Source organism: Podarcis cretensis, assembly GCF_951804945.1.
Source record: "Podarcis cretensis genome assembly, chromosome: 11".
In the NCBI taxonomy this organism is placed as follows: domain Eukaryota; kingdom Metazoa; phylum Chordata; class Lepidosauria; order Squamata; family Lacertidae; genus Podarcis; species Podarcis cretensis.
Window position 1 is genome coordinate 9587048 of NC_137180.1, and position 23334 is coordinate 9610381.

At 44.8% G+C, this 23334-nt stretch overlaps 2 protein-coding genes across 7 annotated transcripts in view; one reads left to right on the plus strand and one right to left on the minus strand.

The window, feature by feature from the left end:
* LOC307227059 (cryptic protein-like) overlaps positions 1-23334 on the minus strand; it is a 384101-nt gene that overhangs the window by 46545 nt on the left and 314222 nt on the right. Inside the window, exons 2-4 of one of the 5 annotated variants that reach the window (XR_013843773.1) lie at positions 11142-11380; positions 6366-6488; positions 2612-2706 (exon numbers count right to left, since the gene is read on the minus strand). The gene's annotated coding sequence lies outside the window, so the exon portion shown is untranslated. The other 4 variants (XR_013843774.1, XM_079996175.1, XR_013843775.1 and 1 more) reach the window with 4 other exon arrangements.
* The window catches only part of LRRC2 (leucine rich repeat containing 2), an 81683-nt gene continuing 71254 nt past the window's right edge, over positions 12906-23334 (plus strand). The window contains exon 1 of one of the 2 annotated variants that reach the window (XM_079996132.1): positions 12906-12990. The gene's annotated coding sequence lies outside the window, so the exon portion shown is untranslated. Of the gene's footprint in view, positions 12991-13340; positions 13497-23334 lie in introns of those variants that run through there. The other variant, XM_079996131.1, reaches the window with a different exon arrangement.

The window sequence follows — 23334 nt, forward strand, 5'->3', positions numbered from 1 at the left end:
ATAGGAAGTGTTGCAGCTGCTTCTGCATTTCTCCCATCAAAACATTGCAAGGAATCCTATTCTTGATGGAGCACAACTGCTTGTGCCATTTCATGTCTATTGTACAGGATCCTCTAGGGGACATGGTCTAAACCACTGTGGTCTAAACCACTGAGCCTCTTAGGCTTGCTGATTGGAAGGTCAGCAGTTCAAATCCCTGCAATGGACTAATAATAATAATAATAATAATAATAATAATAATAATTTATTATTTATACCCCCGCCCATTTGGCTGGGTTCCCACAGCAACTCTGGGTGGCTTCCAACAAAAGATTAAAATACAATAATTCATCAAATATTAAAAACCTCCCTAAACAGGGTTGCCTTCAGATGTCTTCTAAAAGTCAGATAGCTGTTTATTTCTTTGACATCTGATGTTCCACAAGGCGGGCACCACTAATGAGAAGGCCTTCTGTCTGGTTCCCTGTAACCTAACTTCTTGCAATGAGGGAACCGCCAGAGGGCCCTCGGCGCTGGACCTCAGTGTCCGGGCAGAACGATGGGGGTGGAGACGCTCCTTCAGGAATACAGGACTGAGGCAAATTTAGGGCTTTAAAGGTCAGCACCAGCACTTTGAATTGTGCTCAGAAACGTACTGGGAGCCAATGTAGGTCTTTCAGGACTGGTGTTATGTGGTCTCGGCGGCCACTCCCAGTCACCAGTCCAGCTGCCGCATTCTGGATTAGTTGTAGTTTCCAGGTCACCTTCAAAGGTAGCCCCAGTCCAAGCAGGAGATAACCAGAGCATCCCAGAGATTACCAGAGTGAGCTCCCATTGCTCTGTCCCAGCTCCTGCCAACCTAGCAGTTTGAAAGCACGCCAGTGGAAGTGGATAAATAGGTACCACTGTGGCGGGAAGGTAAATGGCATTTCCGTGCACTCTGGCTTCTGTCACGGTGTTCCATTGCACCAGAACCAGTTTAGTCCTGCTGGCCACATGACCTGAAAAGCTGTCTGCAGACAAACGCCGGCTCCCTCAGCCTGAAAACGAGATGAGCGCCACAACCCCATAGTTGCCTTTGACTGGACTTAACCGTCCAGGGGTCCTTTACCTTTTTTTAAAACCACAGTACCCTCTAACCTTTCAGAAGGAGAATAATTGAATTTTGAACTAATTTCCCAGCAGTGACAAAGATCTGAAGTCATTACTATGGCTGTCTGTGGATGGGAATCTTCCCAGTATTATTTTGTTTTGTGCTTGGATGTGAGGATTATGCAAAATTGCTTGCAAGCTAACTCAGTAGAGAGTTTAAAGGAAAAGGTAAAGGGACCCCTGACCATTAGGTCCAGTCGTGACCGACTCTGGGGTTGCGGTGCTCTTCTCGCTTTATTGGCCGAGGGAGCCGGCGTACAGCTTCTGGGTCATGTGGCCAGCATGACTAAGCCACTTCTGGCGAACCAGAGCAGCACACGGAAACGCCGTTTACCTTCCCGCTACTTCCACTTTGACGTGCTTGTGAACTGCTAGGTTGGCAGGAGCAGGGACCGAGCAACGGGAGCTCACCCCGTCGCGGGGATTCGAACCACTGACCTTCTGATCGGCAAGCCCTAGGCTCTGTGGTTTAACCCACAGTGGCATCCGCGTCCCATTAGAGAGTTTAGAGAGATACAAACAGTTGCTTGTGCAAACTTTGCTTTGGGCAGAAACATGGATTCTGGGGTGCCTTTTTGTTTCCTTGCCTCGTTTCTTTTTGGCCTTATTTCTTTCAGAAAGCAACAAAATCCTCCCCCCCCCCCCCCGCCACAAGATGTAAGCTTCTGTGTGCTGGTTTTCCTTACATCTGCCTCTCTTCTTGGTGTTAACTTGATCTGGCAGCATTACAGACCATTTGAAAGCAATGCTAAGTGTGAAGCTGTCAGTGAGAAGTCACTGAAGAAGTGGCAATAGCTGTTATTGAGCTCCTTTGCAGAAATATCCTGAGTACTGGAGCTTTGTTAACCCTTCCAAAGTCAATTACAAAGGGATGAAATCCAACTGTGGCACCGCCAACCCTTAAGGTTCAAAGAGATTTTGCATCTGAAAAGCTTCAGTTTCCCCAGGGCCGAAACTTTCCTACAAATCCTTCTGTCTTCTACATTCTTTCAAGCCCAAGATATTTGGCAGGAATAACCCAGGGATATATTTGCAGGGATACCACCATTTCCTGAGTTCCTTGCAGCCTTAGCTGTGACATGACTGGTATGAATTCAAAAAATGTCATTTTCACAGCACCTGCATTCTCTTGTTAATAGTTTTTTTGGCCTGCCATTCAAGTGTTAAAGGCACTAGTCCTCTGGAACCAATAGCTAAAAAATTGAAAACGTAGCTCTGCTTCGTCCCGTGTTAAGTTTTCTCTTACCCCCACTTTGTATTTCTCTCTTCTACAGTCTTACTGTGCTGTGTTTGAGCTGAGTTGACCTGAAATCAGGATTTGACCTGACAAGTGAACAGTAATATTCATGGCACGCTCTGTAGAAGACACTCCAGCAAAGTAAAATTGAAGAGACTCTCTCCATGTGATTACTTTTTTCCATTGCGTATAATATAACGAACACTGCAAAAAATTACATTTTTTAAAAGGAAAATAATGTACTAATAGTGAACTCCGTTCTCAGAGTGCCATTCTTATGTTGCCAAAATGCCACTAGCCAATGCGCGAGAGCAGGGTCTCCATATGCTCAGGGGAACCTTGAAGTTTGCAGAAATACAAAACATTTTTTTAAAAAAAGCAATTCCAAGGTTTGTATCTGATGTGCTACATAAATGTTCCATTAGTGCAAGGATTTCTGTTAAAAAGCAATGGAACATTCCTCACTTTTCTTTACTTTCCTTGCCCTGTGTAACCCCTAAGTCTGTTTTAGGGGTTCCCCCAACTGCCTGCATATTGAGAACCTCTCTTCCTCAACTGAGCTAGAGGGGGAAATGAAATGGAGTCTTCTGTAAGAGGTTTGGACTGAGGCAAGAAAAAAGAGACAAATACATTTTAGATTATCCTTTTGACAAAGGTGCACTCTTGGGCTGAGGAGCGCTGTTATGATAATATGTTATCACTCTGAACGCACAAGCCCAGGTAAAAATGATCGGCTTCTGAAGTTCCCCGGGAGCGTATTAATTTTGCAGGGCACCTGTGAATGCCTTAAACTTTTTCCAGTTGTGGTTGGAAGTATTAAAACCTCATTTACAGATCACAGTGATTGATGCCGGCCCTAATGGGACAACTCACTGCAACAAATTAGGCACTTAGTGCCGTGTAAACTGGCCTCTTTTTTTGCCATCATTACCTTCTCTCTTGTTAATTATTTTAAAGTTATTGTTTCATCTCTGTGTAAGCCACGGACAGAAGTCATTAGTTCTTTGTGGAGGGTTTCTCTGTTCTTTAATGTAATTTGTCATCGAGTATGATGGAGTGCAATGCCTCCACCTGTAATTACCTTTTGTAATTACCATGCACATCTCCCTCCCTCCCTCCCTTTCTTTATTGTAATATTTGTGTGACAGACCAAAAAGCAATATATTTAATGGAGGGCTCTCATTTAGATCTTGTTATTGATATGGCAAGCTCTTTAGTGACATGACAACACATACAGCCTTTAGCAAATTTATTCACTTCATTATTAATTATTATTATTATTATTATTATTATTATTATTATTATTATTCCGCCCTATACTCAGAGGTCTCGGGTCAGTTTACAGAATAAAATCAAAATATAAAACCACAAAATACATAATCAAAATAAAAACAACCGCCCAATGGAAACCCCCCCAAAAAACCCACATTTTAAAACTTCTCCTCTTTCACCCCCTATTGACCCACCTCTGTTAAAAAGGCATTTTATTGGAGGTTATGCCGGATGATACAAACACCGTCCCCTCCATGGTGTCCGATTTGTGGTAGCCGTTTAACACATGCGAGGAAGCATGTGATTTTGAAATGAGGTGGTGAATATGCTTGTGTGAACTCATCCATAGTTGCACTGCAGGGATTGGCTTGCTTATTGCCAAAGCAGGCTTGATTTCAGAGAGTATAAACCCGTAGCCTAAATACCTTCTTCAGATATATTACCTAAGAACAGGGATCGGCAAGGGCATGGGCCGGATCACTCCCATGGAGATCTTCTGTGGGACGGACTAGCGCAGTGCGACGCCGGAAATCAAATCTGCGCATGTCTGCAGCGTTGAAAATGGCTTCTGTGCATGCCCAGATGCCAAAAACCATGCCTGCACAGAAGTGATTTTCAGTGTCTGGGCATGCGCAGAAGTGATTTCCGGAGCCGCGTAAGAGAGTCCCCATGTGCGCTACTTTAGCGCACCGCGTGGAGACTCGCCGAGCGGGCAGCTTGGTTCAGGGGTGGCTCATTGGCCGGTTAAACGGCCTCCGTGGGCCACAGGTGGGGGACCCCTGCCTAAGAAGAGCCTGCTAGATCAGGCTAAGGACTCATCCAGTCCTGTTCTCACAGGGGCAACCAGGTGTACCATGGGAAACTCTCAAGCAGAACCCAAGCACTCATGTGACTTCCAGAAAGTGGTATTCAGCAGCATTAAAGGTAAAGGGACCCCTGACCATTAGGTCCAGTCGTGGCCAACTCTGGGGTTGCAGCGCTCATCTTGCTTTATTGGCCGAGGGAGCCAGAGTACAGCTTCCAGGTCATGTGGCCAGCATGACCAAGCCACTTCTGGCGAACCAGAACAGCGCACGGAAACGCCGTTTACCTTCCTGCCAGAGCGGTACCTATTTATCTACTTGCACTTTGACGTGCTTTCGAACTGCTAGGTGGGCACGAGCTGGGACCGAACAACGGGAGCTCACTCTGTCGCTGGGATTCGAACCGCGACCTTCTGATCGGCAAGTCCTAGGCTCTGTGGTTTAACCCACAGCACCACCCGCGTATAATAACCTTTATTGCAGTCCAACGACCCATAAGATAGATACAGAATAAAATACAGACTCATCTAGACAACCCCCCAGGGAGGGAAGACTGAATCGTTATTTGTTTAGTCATGGGTATGTTGATTTTTGATTCATATGACTACGGAAAGAAACTGTGCCACGGCCACTGTGATATCGTTAGACTTGTCATCCAGAAGATATTTGATATAGTAGGCTTCAGATTGACCCGGCCGATTTGCCAATAGCAGTTTAATCAATAGTTCCCTCATCATATTGTCCGCAATGCAATAAAATATACCTCATGCAGTCAACATCCTGAGAGCACACACAGATCCTATTCTGATAAAGGATACCTCTCAGTCTGCCATTTAACACTTCTGATGGAAATAATCTGGCTTCGGTGAAAAGACACCGGTTTGTTGGTACAGACAAATTTCTAAGATATGCAGGTGTCTGAAACTTGAGCCCATAGTGGATTACTACTGCTAATGGGCCACAGATAACATGAGATTGAGATCGGAGATCACTATGTGATATGTCTCAGAGCCTTTGCCTCAGAGATTCAAGGGCGGTATCATAGCCCAGATGGTACAGGAGGGAAGGTGGCAACCAATCGAAGTGGTTTTTCTAACCATAATTTTCATCCATGAGCTGGTAAACTCCTCGTTGTTTAGGTATGGAAGTAACCCCTTCCCTAGGCCAAAGATTGAGATCTTGAGCCAGTATCTCAGGGCAGCCCACCATGCTTTAGTTGATAAAGGACATTCACCTGTTTCTAAAAATACTATTGCATTTGGAACACAATTTGGAACTTGTAGGAGGGACCAGACAAACTTTGCCTGGAAGCCATCAAACCTGGAGAATGAGCCATTGAACCAGACGTTTGAGGCGTAGAGGAGTTGAGGAGTTAATGGCTGATGGAAGGAGTTAATGGCTGATGGAACATAATGGCCTCCCCATGTATAAAAGAATCGAGGTATATCCAGTTTGCTTACCTCCGCCTTTTGATAGCTGGTCTGTCAATGATGTTTCCAGGACTTGGAATGATGGAATAGAAGCCCTAGGTACCGGAATAATATGGTCCAACAGAATTACTGTCTCCAGCCATGGAGATAGATCACACCCGTCATGGTTAGTAGCCGTTGATAGACCTCTCCTCTATGAATTTATCCAGTACAGTGGTACCTTGGTCGTCAAACTTAATCTGTTCCGGAAGTCCGTTCCAAAACCAAAGCGTTCCAAAACCAAGGTGCGCTTTCCCATAGGAAGTAATGCAAAACGGATTAGTCCATTCCAGACTTTTAAAAATAAACCGAAAACAGCAATTTAACATGAATTTTACTATCTAACGAGACCATTGATCCATAAAATGAAAGCAATAATCAATGTATTGTACTATAAAATAAACAAGACAGTATTGTAGATGATAAAAATCAAAATTATTATTTTTTCCTTACCTGCACTGATGATAGTCATTATTTGGATGGGGGGCTTTTATCCATTTCCACAGTCACACCATCAATCAATCAGTAGCTGAACTGGGTTCCACACAGTCACGAAAACAAATTAACTGAAAAAGCCTAAAAAACAAAAACGCAAAAACAAAAGTGCCAAATACAGTGGTACCTTGGTTCTCAAACTTAATCCATTCTAGAAGTCCGTTTGACTTCCAAAATGTTCGAAAACCAAGATGCGGCTTCTGATTGGTGCAGGTGCCCCGGAAACAATAGCCAACAGCTGCCTCAGATGTTTGGGTTCCGAAAAATGTTTGAAAACTGGAACACTCACTTCCAAGTTTTCGGAGTTTGAGAACCAAAGCGTCTGAGAACCAAGGCATTTGAGAACCAAGGTACCACTGTGCTCTTTGAAAGCCACCCAAATTGGTGGCAATCACTGCTTCCTTTGGAGCCAGTTCCATAGTTCCTGTGTGAAGAAGCATGTTCTTTTATCCATCATGAAGCTTCATGAATTCTCGTGTTTTGAGGGAGAAAAACTTTGATACTTCCAATTTCTCCACACCACGGATAATTTTTTAAAACTTTTCTGATATCACTTCTACCTTGAAAGGCACTTGAAAGCCTGTCAGAATGTGTGAAGGCACTCAAGCTAGCAAAATTTATTTATTTATTATAAATTTATTCATTTGTTTTTTCAAATTAGTATTTTACAATCACATATCCAACATACAACATAAAAACAAAATTCCAGAGAATCTTCTGGACTTTTCTCCTCCCGTTTGTGGGTCTTATTATTAATCATTTCCTCCTGCATCTTTTATAATAATCCAAATCTTTTACATCTCCATTATATCCAAAATTCACCATTAGACTACAGGTGTTATTCCAATCCTACTAACGATTTAAACTGTTTTTAACAATGGTTTTTCGGGTAAATTATAAAATTTCCCCATTCCTTTGGTCTTCCTGATTTCTGATTCTGCTGATCATTTTTGCCAAACTAGCAAAACATAGTTCCCAGAGTGTTCCGTGGGAATTTAGGCTACAATGCTCTGCACACTTACCTGGGAATAAACCCCATTTTACACACTGGGAATTGTGAGTACATGTGCATGTGCTGGAAACTCTGCTGAAAATGCAAAGCCTGTGAGACGCAGAATTCCAGTATACAGAGGAAACCATTACTTATTTGGAAGACATATGTCCTGTCGTTTCTGCAAGTTGTGACTATGATCTATAGCAGGTGTGGTGCTGAACTACAGCTGCCATTGTAACCTGCCCATTGGCTATAGTGTTCCAGTGTCATATTTTATGTATGTGACCCATCAAAGCATTAACTATCTTCAGTCAGCAGATGGCACTGTGAGTTTCATTGCTAATCCATCACCTCCTTTTGCAATGCATGCTTCCCCGCCATGGAAAATACCCACGACATGGGTGTAATTATGAATTTTTACCTTTACATTTAATTATAACAGTTTGGTATCTGAAGAAGTGTGCATGCACACGAAAGCTCATACCAATAACAAACTTAAAGTAAAGGTAAAGGTACCCCTGCCTGTACGGGCCAGTCTTGACAGACTCTGGGGTTGTGTGCCCATCTCACTTAAGAGGCCAGGGGCCAGCGCTGTCCGGAGACACTTCCGGGTCACGTGGCCAGCGTGACATCGCTGCTCTGGCCAGAGCCAGAGCCGCACACGGAAACGCCGTTTACCTTCCTGCTGGTAAGCGGTCCCTATTTATCTACTTGCACCCGGAGGTGCTTTCGAACTGCTAGATTGGCAGGCGCTGGGACCGAGCAGCGGGAGCGCACCCCGCCGCAGGGATTCGAACCGCCGACCTTTCGATCGGCAAGTCCTAGGCGCTGAGGCTTTAACCCACAGCGCCACCTGCGTCCCATAACAAACTTAGTTGGTCTCTAAGGTGCTACTGGAAGGATTTTTTTTTTATTTTGTAATAACAAAGGGATCTGTGTTGGTCCATAAGGGGAAAAAAAACCCAAGTCTGCAGTTGGCTAATATCTATATTAAAAGGTAAAGGGACCCCTGACCATTAGGTCCAGTCATAGACAACTCTGGGGTTGCGGTGCTCATCTCGCTTTATTGGCCGAGGGAGCCGGTGTACAGCTTCCAGGTCATTAAGATACAACAGCCTCATAATTATACTTTCACAATTATTTGAGAGGGCAAGATTTTCTCTGGGTTATCCAAACAAGCAATCAGGGGCTACCATATTACTCATGTTTTCCTGTTTAAGAGACAAAGGTTGCATATCATTAGCACCTGCAAACAGGCAGAAAACAAGAAATGAATATAATAATAATAATAATAATAATAATAATAATAATAATAATAATAATTTATTATTTATACCTTGCCCATCCGGCTGAGTTTCCCCAGCCACTCTGGGCGGCTTCCAATCAAGTGTTAAAAACAACAGAGCATTAAATATTAAAAACTTCCCTAAACAAGGCTGCCTTCAAATGTCTTTTAAAGAGAAGATAGCTGCTTATTTCCTTCACATCTGAAGGGAGGGCGTTCCACAGGGCGGGCGCCACTACCGAGAAGGCCCTCTGTCTGGTTCCCTGTAACCTTGCTTCTCGCAATGAGGGAACTGCCAGAAGGCCCTCGGTGCTGGATCTCAGTGTCCAGGCTGAACGATGGGGGTGGAGACGCTCCTTCAGGTATACAGTATGGGTGTAGCCAAGGGGGGGCAGGGAGGGGCAGCTGTTCTCCTAAATCAATAAAAATCAATAAAAAATATATAGCAAACTGAGGTTCTGCCCCCCCAACAAAAGGCTTGTCCCCCCTAACAAAAATCTTGGCTACGCCCATGCTGAAGCCTCTCATTGCTGGAAAAAGCTTCACCTGTTGATATTCGCCTATTTTCATGGGCTTGCCGATCAGAAGGTCAACACTTCAAAAACCCACGACTAGGTGAGCTCCCGTTGCTCTCTCCCAGCTCCTGCCAACCTAGCAGTTTGGAAGCACGCCAGTGCAAGTAGATAAATAGGTACTGCTCCGGTGGGAAGGTAAACGGTGTTTCCGTGTGCTGCTCTGGTTCACCAGAAGTGGCTTAGTCATGCTGGCCACATGACCCGGAAGCTGTACGCTGGCTCTCTCGGCCAATAAAGCGAGATGAGCGCCGCAACCCCAGAGTTGTCCACGACTGGACCTAACGGTCAGGGGTCCCTTTACCTTTACCTCAAACATTAGAGATGGAGGTCCAAAAGGTGCCAGAAGCTACTGTTAGGTCCATCATGAGACATCCACCAGCTTCCAACCAGGGATACTAGCAGGCTTCAAGCAAGCAAACTTGCCTTATTATCGCTCCCTAGCATCCCACTGCCAGAGGATTGCCTCCTTCCATTCACCACTTTGCCTCCTCCAAGTGGGAGAAACCTGGGCAGTGCTGAATGTCACATCCATTGCCAGGTGTGTCCTGCTGGAAACAGAAAAGGGCTTTCCCCTTGGCCTGCCTTTGTATCCACTCAGTTGCCAAGTGCTTTTGTGACATCACAAGAAACCCACAGCCAATGGAAACAGCTGGGGAGGCATCATCCTCATTGCTTTGAGCCTCACAATGGCAGGTGGACCTATCAGTGATGGTGGGCTTGTTTATTTGGGATGTGGGTGGAGCTGTGGTCTAAACCACTAAGCCTCTTGGGCTTCCCAATCAAAAGATTGGCTGTCTGAATCCCCTCGACGGAGTGAGCTCTCGTTGCATTGTCCCAGCTCCTGCCAACCTAGCAGTTCAAAAGCACACCAGTGCAACTAGATAAAGAGGTACCGCTGCGGCGGGAAGGTAAACGGTGTTTCTGTGTGCTCTGGTTTCCGTCACGGTGTCCCGTTGCACCAGAAACGGTTTAGTCATGCTAGTCACATGACCCAGAAATCTTTCTGTGGACAAACGTCGTCTCCCTCGGCCTAAAAGCGAGATGAGTGCTTCAACCCAATAGTTGCCTTTGCCTGGACTTAACCGTCCAGGGGTCGTTTACCTTTACCTTTATTTTCACAGGAATTAGTGAGGTAATCATAATGATCAGGGACATTCTGTGGAAGGTTAGTCTGTGGATTGCTGACTTTTCAATCAGCTGCAACAGTGCTTTTCAATGTAGCTTGACAGTCAGGTGATGACATTTCTCCTTCTGCCGAGAAAGGCTTTCCCTGAGAACTCCTACTTATAGAGCCATTGTGAAAGGCACAGCTAAAAAAGCTGACTGAAACATTGACCATCCTATTATCTGTGATCTCCCTCCCCTGCCTTTTGACTCAAATTCAAAATTCATTGCTTAAAATGCTGGACTTGGATTTATAGTTAATCATGGTGAAAGCAGAACATAAAACTAGTTTGCCGTGTTATGTTGACAAAAATCAATCAATCCTGTAATCATGGAACTTTATCAGTAGCATAATATAGTTGACAGTGCGATGCTCTCTGTGCAATTTCTGAAGTGGTGCATTATCATTAGTCTCCGTTTACATTCAGTCGCCAGAGGAAAGTGCTCACTCTCAAATATACATGAGAAAAGCTCATTTGAGGCAATATGACCTTTGTACATTTCGAGTAATTTGAAAGCTCAGCTTTGAAACCATAATCATAGTTCCTCGGCTGACCCAGACTGTCTGAATGTTCAAAATAATAAATCAACCCTTAGAAATCAAGAAATAAACAAAAATAACGAGATCTGCAAATGAGCTTCTCTCTCCCCCCCCCCTCGCCACCCTTTGCCTCCTGGGTTACTGAATCCTTCAGACGCACAACCATCAAACTTACCTCTGCAAACATGAAGGCTAGAAACTTCCATTTGAGCCTTCTAAAAAATAAAAACCAGAATGACCTTTTAGCCTTGTGTAGTAAGTGGCTCATATTGATTCATGTTGCTGTGGAAGAGGGGAATGCACAGAAGCCACGATCCAGTGGAAGACATTTCGGCTGATTTACTGAGTTGATTGGGATGAAAGGCTAGAATCTGATGTGACACCAATGGCCTCCTCGTATGTTCGGCTCCTTCTCTAACGAAAGAGGCCAAAGGTTAGCTGGTGGTTGGTGACATTCTCACTACTCTGCTCAGAGTAACTTATTCTGTTGCCAATAGCAGACATGGGAGATGGGGAACACAGTGGGGATCAGAGGGTTAAAGCTCCCTGTACCCTTCAGGCTGGGTTCCCAATCCATATTGTGGGGCCTCAAGTTTCCTAATGACTTTAAAAACAGCAATTCATGCAAGTGCTAATTGCATGCATGGCACTGTGCCTACCTTTGGCTCTTTTACAGCTGGTGGCGCTGTGGGTTAAAGCCTCAGCGCCTAGGACTTGCCGATCGAAAGGTCGGCGGTTCGAATCCCTGCGGCGGGGTGCGCTCCCGCTGCTCGGTCCCAGCGCCTGCCAACCTAGCAGTTCGAAAGCACCTCCGGGTGCAAGTAGATAAATAGGGACCGCTTACCTGCGGGAAGGTAAACGGCGTTTCCGTGTGCGGCTCTGGCTCGCCAGAGCAGCGATGTCACGCTGGCCACGTGACCCGGAAGTGTCTCCGGACAGCGCTGGCCCCTGGCCTCTTAAGTGAGATGGGCGCACAACCCCAGAGTCTGTCAAGACTGGCCCGTACGGGCAGGGGTACCTTTACCTTTAAGAAGCTGAAAGGGACGCGGGTGACGCTGTGGGTTAAACCACAGAGCCTAGGACTTGCCAATCAGAAGGTCGGTGGTTCGAATTCCCGCAACGGGGTGAGCTCCCTGCTCCTGCCAACCTAGCAGTTCGAAAGCACGCCCTTGCAAGTAGATAAATAGGTATCTGGAGAGCCAGTGAGGTGTAGTGGTTAAGAGCAGTGGACTCGTAATCTGGTGAACCGGGTTCGATTCCCCGCTCCTTCACATACAGCTGCTGGGTGACTTTGGGCCAGTCACACTTCTCTGAAGTCTCTCAGCCTCACTCACCTCATAGAGTGTTTGTTGTGGGGGAGGAAGGGAAAGGAGATTGTAAATAAATAAATAAATAAATAAATAGGTAGGTAGGTATCTGGAGGGAAGGTAAACAGTGTTTCCGTTTGCTGCTCTGGTTCTCCAGAAGTGGCTTAGTCATGCTGGCCACATGACCTGGAAGCTGTATGTGAGATGAGCACCGCAACCCCAGAGTCGTCCGCGACTGGACCTAACGGTCAGGGGTCCCTTTACCTTTAAGAAGCTGAAATCAGCAGCCGCAACTTTCCTCTGCAAAGAAATGCAGTGATGGAGGAGGCAAAACCCCTTTCTTTTTTGCTTGTTGTGCAGTGGGCAAAAGCACGGCGCTTCAGCACACAGCTAACGGTGGCAGCCTTCTGTTACAGCCCCGGCAACCTGTTTATCGAGAGTCCTTGCATTCTTCCTGGCACAGCTACTTCACATACATTTCAAAGTGGCTGTCTCAGAGATGAGGGCCTGCCAGGAAATAAAAGTTGGATCTGTTCCTGAGAGCTCTCTTTGCGACTATATCAGGAAGCACAGAACCTGCCAAGTTCAGAAGGGCAGTGGCACCTTTTCCTCTAAACAGGGAGCGTGTCTGGCCAGACTGTTTTGTGACTAGGTCCCTCTCCCCAACTCCTGCTCTGCAACACCACTTGGGTCACCCTGTAGCCATGACAGCTGCAGGTACTTTCATTTCTCTTTCTCATTTCCGTATTTTATTAAGAGGTCTCCAGACTGAAGGAAATTAGTCTAATTCTAACAGCGTATCAAAAAACCGGGAAAAAACCTAGCTTGGCTTCTTTCTTCCTGGAATAAAACTCTGGCACCTCTGTGTGATTTTAAATAACGCTGGGACTACAGGTCAAAGGAATGTTGTTTTTATCACCCTCGCTGAAGTGCTGTTAAGATGCTTAGCCTATTAAAAGTTCATTTATTTTATCTGAACGGAGCTTTGCAGGCTGATATTCTATCATACCCATGGCTGCTTTAGAACTGCAGATCATGTTAGCACATTACAAATATAGAACATTAGCAAATCTGGAAGGCCAGTCACGCTGGCAAATTTAAACAAATAGAGATACTGGGTTGACCAAGGGCTATGTTGTCGCTGTAAACAACCTCAGAGTTTCCAGTTTTCTTGCCACACAGGTACACCGGGGAGCTCAGAACAATAGTGTTCTTAGGTGTAGGTAAGTGGCGGACTGTTTTGCTGGCTCTTGAGATTACAGTGCTTCTGATCTGATGGGGATCAAACATGCAAAGTCATCAGTGATGATTGATGGTGCTAGTAGTGTTTTAGTGCCTGCCAAAATGTGTGTGTTTGTGTGAGAGAGAGACAGAAAGAGAAATTAAGAAAGAAAGAAATATATAGATTATATATATAAAGTTTAAGCCTGAAACATTATGGTTTTTGGGTCCGCTTGGTGTTTCATATACAGTGATAAGCTAACTGAACAAATTCATTACACTGACCTGAACTTGCAATGTATATAATGAGAGGTTTTTTTGGTTTTAATTAAAGCATACCTGACTGCAGTTACTAGTACTCTCTATGTGGAAAACAAAACAACCCCGGCCTTCTGAAAACTGTCCTATTCTATCTCAAGGGCATAGGTTGGAGTGAAAATGATTTACTATATTTAAAAAAAAGAGTTTTGGGAGATTGGCTATTTATCTTTGTTGCGTGTCAGGATCTTGAGTTACGTTTAAAAGAGTTATAGAACGTCTGCTTCTGAAGGCCAGGTGCCAGGTATCTAATGGACGTAGAGCAGACCTGGTAAGCCGAGAGACATTTGTGTGTGAGAGAGAAAGTGTTGCTGTAGATCAAAAGGTTACGTTGCAGATGAACAAGTTATCACCTGGTACCCATCGCTGTAAAAAGAGCATGCATGTTAGTTGAAAGGCGAAATACCTCCAGGGAGTAAATATTAAGGCTGGAGGCAGATGTGGAAGATAGGGTTATCAGGGCTCCAGGTTCGGAGGCAACATGCCTCAGTTTCTGGAGAACAACCGGAGGAGAGGACTATTGCTTTCATGTCCTGCTTATGTGGGTTTCCCATAGGCATGTAGCTCAATATTGTCTATGCTGACTGGTCATGGCTGTCCAGGGTTTTAGACTGGGAATGTTCCCAGACCTACTTGGAGATGGAAGCTGGGACCTTTTACAGTGTGGGTCGTGAGAGATGAGGCACAGGATCCAGTTTTGGATCCAAAAATATTGGGTTTTTTTGGAGTTTTCCTTTTTTTAAAAATTAAATTTTTATTCAATTTTCCTTTTTCATTCATTACATACATCTCATATCCATAACATTTTCTATTCATTCCTTCTCCCCTCCCCTCCTAGGCTTCCCCCAACTTCCGCTTCTGGTTTGTTTCTTCTTTCACCCACCTTGCTACCTCCTAAAAGAAAAAAATACTAATATTATACTTATACAATAACATCTAACCTAAAAACGTAAAAATGAAAATAAGTACACCATATTATTTCCCTGTTGTCTACACATTTTCTAATACTAATGATGTGAATGTTTATTTAAATCCTGCCATCAAGTCTATAGACTTTCTTTGTTTCTGCAGATATAATATAAATGGTTCCCATTCTCTTTCAAAGTCACTGTTGTCTTTTTCTCATTGTCTGTCATTTTTGCCAGCTCTGCAAAGTTCATCAACTTCTCTTGCCATTGTTCTTTAGTTGGTATTTCTCCAGTCTTCCAGTTTTGTGCAATCAGCATTCTCGCAGCTGTAGTGGCATACATAAATAGAGTCCTCTTTTCTTTCGATATATCTTGACCTAAAATGCCTAGGAGAAAGGCTTCTGGTTTTTTTGCAAAAGTTATTTTCAACATTTTCTTCAACTCATTATATATCATTTCCCAACATACTTGTACCTTTTTTCAATCCCACCACATATGATAAAATGTACCTTCCACTTCACACCTCCAGCACTCTTTCTTTTCATTTTTATACATTTTTGACAATTTAACCAGTAGTATATACCATTTATACATCATTTTCATATAATTCTCTCTCAATAATATGCAATCTGTAAATTTCAAATTTAATTTTCCACAGTTTCGGAAATACCATTTACCTTCCCGCCGGAGCGGTACCTATTTATCTACTTGCACTGGCGTGCTTCCAAACTGCTAGGTTGGCAGGAGCTGGGAGAGAGCAACGGGAGCTCACCTAGTCGCGGGTTTTTGAACCGCTGACCTTCTGATCGGCAAGCCCATGAAAATAGGTGGAATATCAACAGGTAAAGCTTTTTCCAGCAATGAGAGGCTTCAGCATGGGCATAGCCAAGATTTTTGTTAGGGGGACAGGACTTTTGTTGGGGGAGGCAGAACCTCAGTTTGCTATGTATTTTTATTGATTTTTATTGATTTAGGGAGCAGCTGCCCCTCCCTGCCCCCCCCCGGGCTACACCCATACTTCATTTCTTGTTTTCTGCCTGTTTGCAGGTGCTAATGATATGCAACCTTCGTCTATTAAACAGGAAAAGATGAGTAACATGGTAGCCCCTGATCCCTGAATTGAGAGGTTATTGTCACAGTTTCGGATCCGAAAAAGTTGAATGGTATGGACTCTGGCCTGGCTCTTCACTCCTGTTATTTGAGTGAAGACCAGGCCTAGTGCGGAAGGACTGGAGCTCAGTGACAGAGCATATGTTTGCCTGCAGACACCCTCTGGTTCTGGTATGGCTGGGAGAGAACCTTTTCTGAAACCTTGCAGAGCTGTTGCCAGTCGTTGGAGACTCAGCGAATGAGAGAGGCCAATGGGCTGACGCAGCATATGACAGCCTTAGATGCTCCTAAGTTGCTATCAAACCACTCATTGTAATTATAATTATTCATGAAACACTGATATTTTGGCAATAAAATAAAGGTGAGAAAGATGAAGTAAAGTCAGCAAGGAAGGAAGGAGCTTCCAGTGGCGTAGCATGGGTTGTCAGCACCCGGGGCAAGGGAAGTAATTTGCGCCCCCTAACCCGTGGATTTGCGCCCCCTAACCCTAACCCCCAGATGTTGCGCCCGGTGTGGCCGGCCCACCCTGCACCCCCCACGCTACGCCACTGGGAGCTTCAGCCACATGACAGAAGGAGGAATCTGTCTGCAGAATGGTTTGGGCATCTCAGTGAAGAGAAAGGGGAATACATCTGCAATAAGTTCCTCTCTGCGTGTAGCTACAGTAGCATCCATCAAGTTCGATGGGAAACACATTAGTGCTATGAGAGCAGGGGAAGTACAAAAAGTACTTTCAATTGACTACTAATTAATCCATAATTAAAGACGTAATTAATGAACATCCCAAGAGGAGCTTAGACTTTGTGGGCAAAGAATACAGCAATAAAAGAGAACCTTCTCGATAAGATAATTTCCTTTGATGAGTTATAGAATACAAACCTGTCAGGGAACTGCCATCAGAGCTGGAGGCGGAGGGAAGGCTCCAGAGGGATGCCGGAAAGGGTCCCAGTAGGGAGAGAGGCAGCCCATATGCTGGGGAAGGAAATCAGCGTAACACCAGGAGAGAAGGGGGGGCAGAGAGGGGTTTTGGAGAGGAGGCTCCAAGACTCTTCGCCAGAAACCAGCGGGGAGAGCACGGGTACTCTGCTGCCCACTCCCTCCCTGCGCAGAAGACTTCCGCGCAGGGAGAGTAGGAGGAGACTTGGCGTCAAAGAACTTCTTTGCTGGAAGAGATTCAAAAAACGCCCACTGACGGATTATGCCAGTGACTGAGACAGCCATGAAGTGAAGGGCTGTCCAGACAGAAAGGGTTCAACCAGTCAACCAAGCCAAGAGTGGCGGCAACTTATGCACAAGCAACCCCTAGAACCATTACAAAACCCTTCTGGATTTAGGGTGCTGCAGGCGATTCCCTTGCAGAGGGCACCGAGATGAGGGGGCGCAAAATTGAAACTGTCCGTAATTGAGAAGATTCATTTGCAGGAACCAAATTTTAGTCTTGCGTACGGCACCTTATTACAAAAGTCTAGCCCAGCCTACTGTGTGTATGAGGAAAATGACAACTTTCCACAGGTGATGTATTGCTCATCTTTTGGGACCAGTGGGCGCATCTGGAATTTTGTGAAAGTGTCCTGGGTGCAAATGAAAGATTGGCTGCTTTGGGGGCCTGGCATAACACAAAATGGCTGCTACAGCTAAAAAAGCGGGAAAAGAGACAAGCTCACACAATGGCGAGGGGCCTCCCTCCATTAGAACCCTGTCAAGTTGCAACCATGACCTACAGTGGTACCTTGGGTTAAGTACTTAATTCGTTCTGGAGGTCCGTATTTAACCTGAAACTTTTCTTAACCTGAAGCACCACTTTAGCTAATGGGGCCTCCTGCTGCCGCCGTGCTGCCAAAGCACAATTTCTGTTCTCATCTTGAAGCAAAGTTCTTAACCTGAAGCACTATTTCTGGGTTAGCAGAGTCTGTAACCTGAAGCGTATGTAACCTGAAGCGTATGTAACCCGAGGTACCACTGTATATCCCAGAGGATGTCACTACCGTCCTTGTCAGAACCAGTGGTCCCAATGTGTAGGGTTGCCACCTGTCCCATATACCGGTAATACAGGATTGTCCTGTATTTCAATGCAAAATGCTACGTCCTCTATTGATACAATTTTGTCCTATATTTCAGGTCTTCTCTCTCTCTCTCTCTCTCTCCTCTCTCTCCCTCTGCCAAGTTAAGGATCCTGTCCAAATGCATGTGTTTTAAAGGGTGTGTGAAAGGTAATCTATTTAAGCTCTGGGTAGCCAAGCACAGATAGATTTACAAATTCATGTGTATGCGCGCGCATGTGTGTGTGTAACAAATTCCTGAGGGGCCATCCTGTTAGGCCGCAATAGATTGTAATGGATTGCTTTGAAGTCACTTCAGCACCAGATGAAGAAGAAAAAATCGCCCCCAACTGCCCCTCCCTGTATTTTGCCAGAACAAATGTGGCAGTCCCACACAATGGAGATTTGGTGCTAGTTTGTACAGTGGTACCTGGGTTCTCAAATGCTTTGCTTCCCAAACACCGAAAACGTTTCAATCGTTTTTCAGAAGCCGAACGTCTGATGTGACTGTCGGCTATTGTTTCCAGGGCGCCTGCACCAATCAGAAGCTGCGCCTTGGTTTTCGAACATTTCAGAAGTCAGACTTCTGGAATGGATTAAGTTTGAGAACCAAGGTACCACTGTGTTTGGTGCTTTTGTTTTTGCTATTTATTTTGCGTTTTTGTATTTTAGGCTTTTTCGGTGAATTTGTTTTTGTGACTGTGTGGAACCCAGTTCAGCTACTGATTGATTGATTGATTGATTGATTGTGTGTGTGATTGAGGAAATGGATAAAAGCCCCCCATCTAAACAATGACCACCATCAGTTTCAGGTAAGAAAAAAATAATAAATTTGATTTTTTTATCATCTACAATACTGTCTCATTTATTTTATAGTATGGTACATTGATTATTGCTTTCATTTTATGGATCAATGGTCTCGTTAGATAGTAAAATTCATGTTAAATTGCTGTTTTCGGTTTATTTTTAAAAGTCTGGAACGGATTAATCCATTTTGCATTACTTTCTATGGGAAAGCGCGCCTTGGTTTTGGAACGGACTTCCGGAACAGATTAAGTTTGAGAACCAAGGTACCACTGTAAAGTGTGTAAGTGACACAACCCATGTGCCTACTGCTTGCATACATTGCCACTATGACAGGGAGTCATGATCACGTCGTAGCGGCAACCAACAAATCAGATATACAGTGGTGCCTCGCAAGACGAAAAGAATCCGTTCCGCGAGTCTCTTCGTCTAGCGGTTTTTTTGTCTTGCGAAGCAAGCCCATTGACGGCTTAGCAGCTTAGCGCTATTAGCGGTTTAGTGGCTTTTAGCGGCTTAGCGGATAAGCAGATAAGCGGCTTATCGGCTTAGAAAAAAGGGGGGGGAGGAAAAAAACCCCGCAGGAACTCGCAAGACATTTTCGTCTTGCGAAGCAAGCCCATAGGGAAATTCGTTTTGCGAAGCACCTCCAAAACGGAAAACCCTTTCGTCTAGCGGGTTTTCCGTCTTGCGAGGCGTTCGTCTTGCGGGGCACCACTGTATTCACATGAGACACAGGTCTGTGACTGTTATGCACCTTATGTCAAACCATGTTGGTGGCATTTGTTGCTGTGCTTCAGGCTGGCACTGAGAGCAGACTTAAGCTTTTCTGGGAAGCCACATGCAGGTAGGGTTGCCATATTTCAAAAATACCTCGATATTGTTGAATTTTTTTAAGGAAACCCCCCAAAATTTTACAAAAAGGCTATTTTTCAATTGACTTGCCTAAGCGCCACCTTTCAGAAATCCCCCCTGGACGTCAATTCCGCCTTTGAAATCTGAGTAATGTTCAGGAAAATCTGGATGTATGGCAGCTCTAGGTGCAGGAAGTAAGGAACACTTCAGAGGAATGTTGTGGGAAAGGCTAAAGCATGATACTTAGAGACCTATCAAATCTATGTTTTCTAAGGCACAGAGTGAGTTTTCATGGGAAAAGTGCTGGGATTGGAGGGAAGAGCTCAGACACAGAGCTTTAAAGTGTGGACCTGTGCCTTGAAACACAACACAAAAGGAAGCCTAGATGAGCTTTTAGTTAATGAGTGCTGCGATGACGTAGAGTTTGCGAAAACTACATTTCAACAGAAGATTCATCTTGAGAATGTGTTAACCGTGCACATTAGTTTCAGTCGAACCTCAGCACACCTAACATCTTCGGCAGAACTGGGTCTGCAGGCTTCCTTGTAAAAGTAAAATAAATGGAGGGGAAATATGTAAATTGTATTGGTTTCCGCAAAACAAATACATAAACAAAACCAGGAAACCAGGACCGATGAGACGTGCAAATAATAAAAATTCCATTTCTGAAGCCTGAAACTGTGAATAATGTTGGAAATATAAGTAACACTAATGTGGCACGCAGTGACTGTTGAATAATAAAAAAAGCAGCTTCAGATCTAGCCGTTGTGCAGATGGTAGCAGCTGCTTTGAAAATGCTCTGGAAAGCAGAAAGGGATTTTGCAGCAGCCCTGAGTTATGGCTGATGCATTGACTCATTCCTTTTGTAAATCTGAGGTAGCCATTGGAGAGGCACTGGCATGATTCTAGCTCAATCTGTTAAACACAAGCATATTGATTCAGGCCCAGTAAATTCTCCATGTGTAAATAGGTATTGCTAAAGCTAGGATTACCTGCTACAGCTACTATAGACTCCAACATGAGGAGCTTGTCACAGGCGATACTGTTGTAAATTAGTCATCAGTTCCCCTCTCCCCAATATTGGACTCTTCCTTCTCTGGCCGAGACCCTCTTCTTTTTATAGTGTATTGCCAAAGAGACCAACTTTCATGATCTCTCTGAGTAATAGATCATAAAGCTGAGTGAAACAACAACGATGTATCATCTAAGAAAGGTGGCCTGTGACCTCAAAAATAATTCAAAAACAGGCGGCCTTCAGGAAAGATGGGCTTCGCCAGCAACAGATATAGCATAGAGTCGTGCAGAAACTGCAGTTAAATGCCCTTCCACCCGAATCCTGTGAGCTGTGTGTGGCAAAAGCTCATCCGAGAGAGGAGGCGTCATAAATCAGCAGGTGCTTTCTGACAGTTTCCCCCATAGCGTGAGCAGCTAGGCAATGAGGATTTATCCAAATATGCCTTATTCCCATATACGTAATAGGAGCGCTTCCTTTGCCAGCACGGAGCTGGGTATTTATGAGAGATGATGCAGGTGATAAATCGTACATGAGTCAGAAGGTGGAAGCATGGGTGGTAGAAAACAAAATGAAAGGCTTGTAACTGGAGGAGGTCGGCGTCCACATTCGTGATTTATACCTGCCCTTTTCCATGCAGTAGGAGCGTATCATACAGAAGTGACATGAGAATTAGTCTTCATTATGGGAGTGCCCTTGAGTTTCTCGTGAAGAATGCCCACTAGCTTCCCCCAATCTCATGCCCTCCATACTTTTGGACTACAACTCCCATCATCCCTGACCACTGGCCATGCTGCTTGGTGCTGATGGGAGTTGCGATTCTAAACACCTGGAGAGCACAAGATTGGGGAAAACTGCTCTAAAATGTCCCTTGCAGGATAGAGTATGGTAGTCATAGCCCTTCCTGTGCTAGCTTGTCTTCTATTTATGTGTGGGCATGCATATGGTTAGGGACGCGGGTGGCGCTGTGGGTTAAACCACAGAGCCTCGGATTGTCAATTAGAAGGTCAGCGGTTCGAATCTCCATGACGGGGTGAGCTCCCATTGCTCGGTCCCTGCTCCTGCCAACTTAGCAGTTCGAAAGCATGTCAAAGTGCAAGTAGATAAATAGGTACCACTCCGGTGGGAAGGTAAACGGTGTTTCCGTGTGCTGCTCTGGTTCGCCAGAAGCGGCTTAGTCATGCTGGCCACATGACCTGGAAGCTGTGTGCCGGCTCCCTCGGCCAATAAAGCGAGATGAGCACCGCAACCCCAGAGTCGGTCACCTAATGGCCACCTAATGGTCAGGGGTCCCCTTTACCTTTATGCATGTGGTTTCCAGAAGGCATTGACCATACCCATAATAATATAGGAAGCTGCCTTATATTGAGGCAGATGATTCGTCTATCCAGCTCAGGACAGTCTACATGGAGTGGCATGAGCTCTTCAGAATTTCAGGCAGTGTTCTCTCCTGGCCCTACCTGAGGATGCTGGGAATCGAACCTGGATGCTCTACCACTGAGCTACAGCCCCTCCTATTTTCATTATACAGTGGTACCTTGGTTCTCAAACTTAATCCGTTCTGGAAGTCCATTCCAAAACCAAAGCGTTCCAAAACCAAAGCGTTCCAAAACCAAAGCGTTCCAAAACCAAAGCATTCCAAAACCAAGGCTCGCTTTCCCATAGAAAGTAATGCAAAATGGATGAATCCGTTCCAGACTTTTAAAAACAACCCCTGAAACAGCAGTTTAACATGAATTTTACTATCCAACAAGACCACTGATCCATAAAATCAAAGCAATAAACAGTCACACAATCAATCAGTAGCTGAACTGAGTTCCACACAGTCACAAAAACAAAACAAAAAAGCCGCAAAAGCATAAAATAAATAGCAAAAACAGGCAGACCTCAGTGTAACACCCAAAACGGAAGTGTGGCACTCAAATTGGAAGCGTAACACTCAAAACAGAACATGTTCAGCTTCCGGTGTTGCAGTGTTTGGGTTCCAAGTCATTTGAGTCCCAAGGCGTTGGAGAACCAAGGTACCACTGCATACAGTATATATATAGGGGGGCCCACTAATTTTTAAAATTGTAGTCAGAAAAGTGCTTTACTGCTAATTAAAGTTCAGTTACAAAAAATTAACAGAGTTATAAAATGGTGCTCAGTGGAAAGAGTGTTAATCTGTGACAGGTCACTCTCTATGTCCCGTCAAAGAGATGCAGAAAAAACTTCTAAAGACATAGCTGGACGTGTTCGATGGATTTTAAGAAAGTCGGCTTCAAAAACCCCAGATGAAAGCTGAGTAGAATTCCATAGGGAGAGATTCTGTGGCACAAAAGAGTTCAAAAGGGATTTCCTTTACGTTGAAATGAATGTAGGTTATGTAACAAGTTTCATAAATTACGTAACCCATGTTAAATAGTGGACAGAGAGATGAATAACATATTATTTAGTGGAAACCACACTGCGGCAGGATGGAAACAGTACTGAGGGCAGGGCCATCTTTACCCGGGAGTGCAAGGGGTGCGGTGCACCCAGGCGCCGTTTACGGGGGGTGCCAAATGTATTATGAGGGGTGGCAAATGTATACCTACTGTATACTGGTCCCTCTTGATCGGTGGCAGTGAAAAGCAATGGAGCCCCTCTCCTCCGTCGCTCTGTTACTCCATAGCATCAAATATTTCTGACAAGTCAGGAAATAAAAGCAGTTATTTTCGCTGCATTGTCGTTATAGGTGAGCGCTTTTCCTTCCCACAGAAAGCTCAACAACCTTGAGTTCTCCCCCCCCAAAAAAAAATCTGGGGGTGGCTAAACT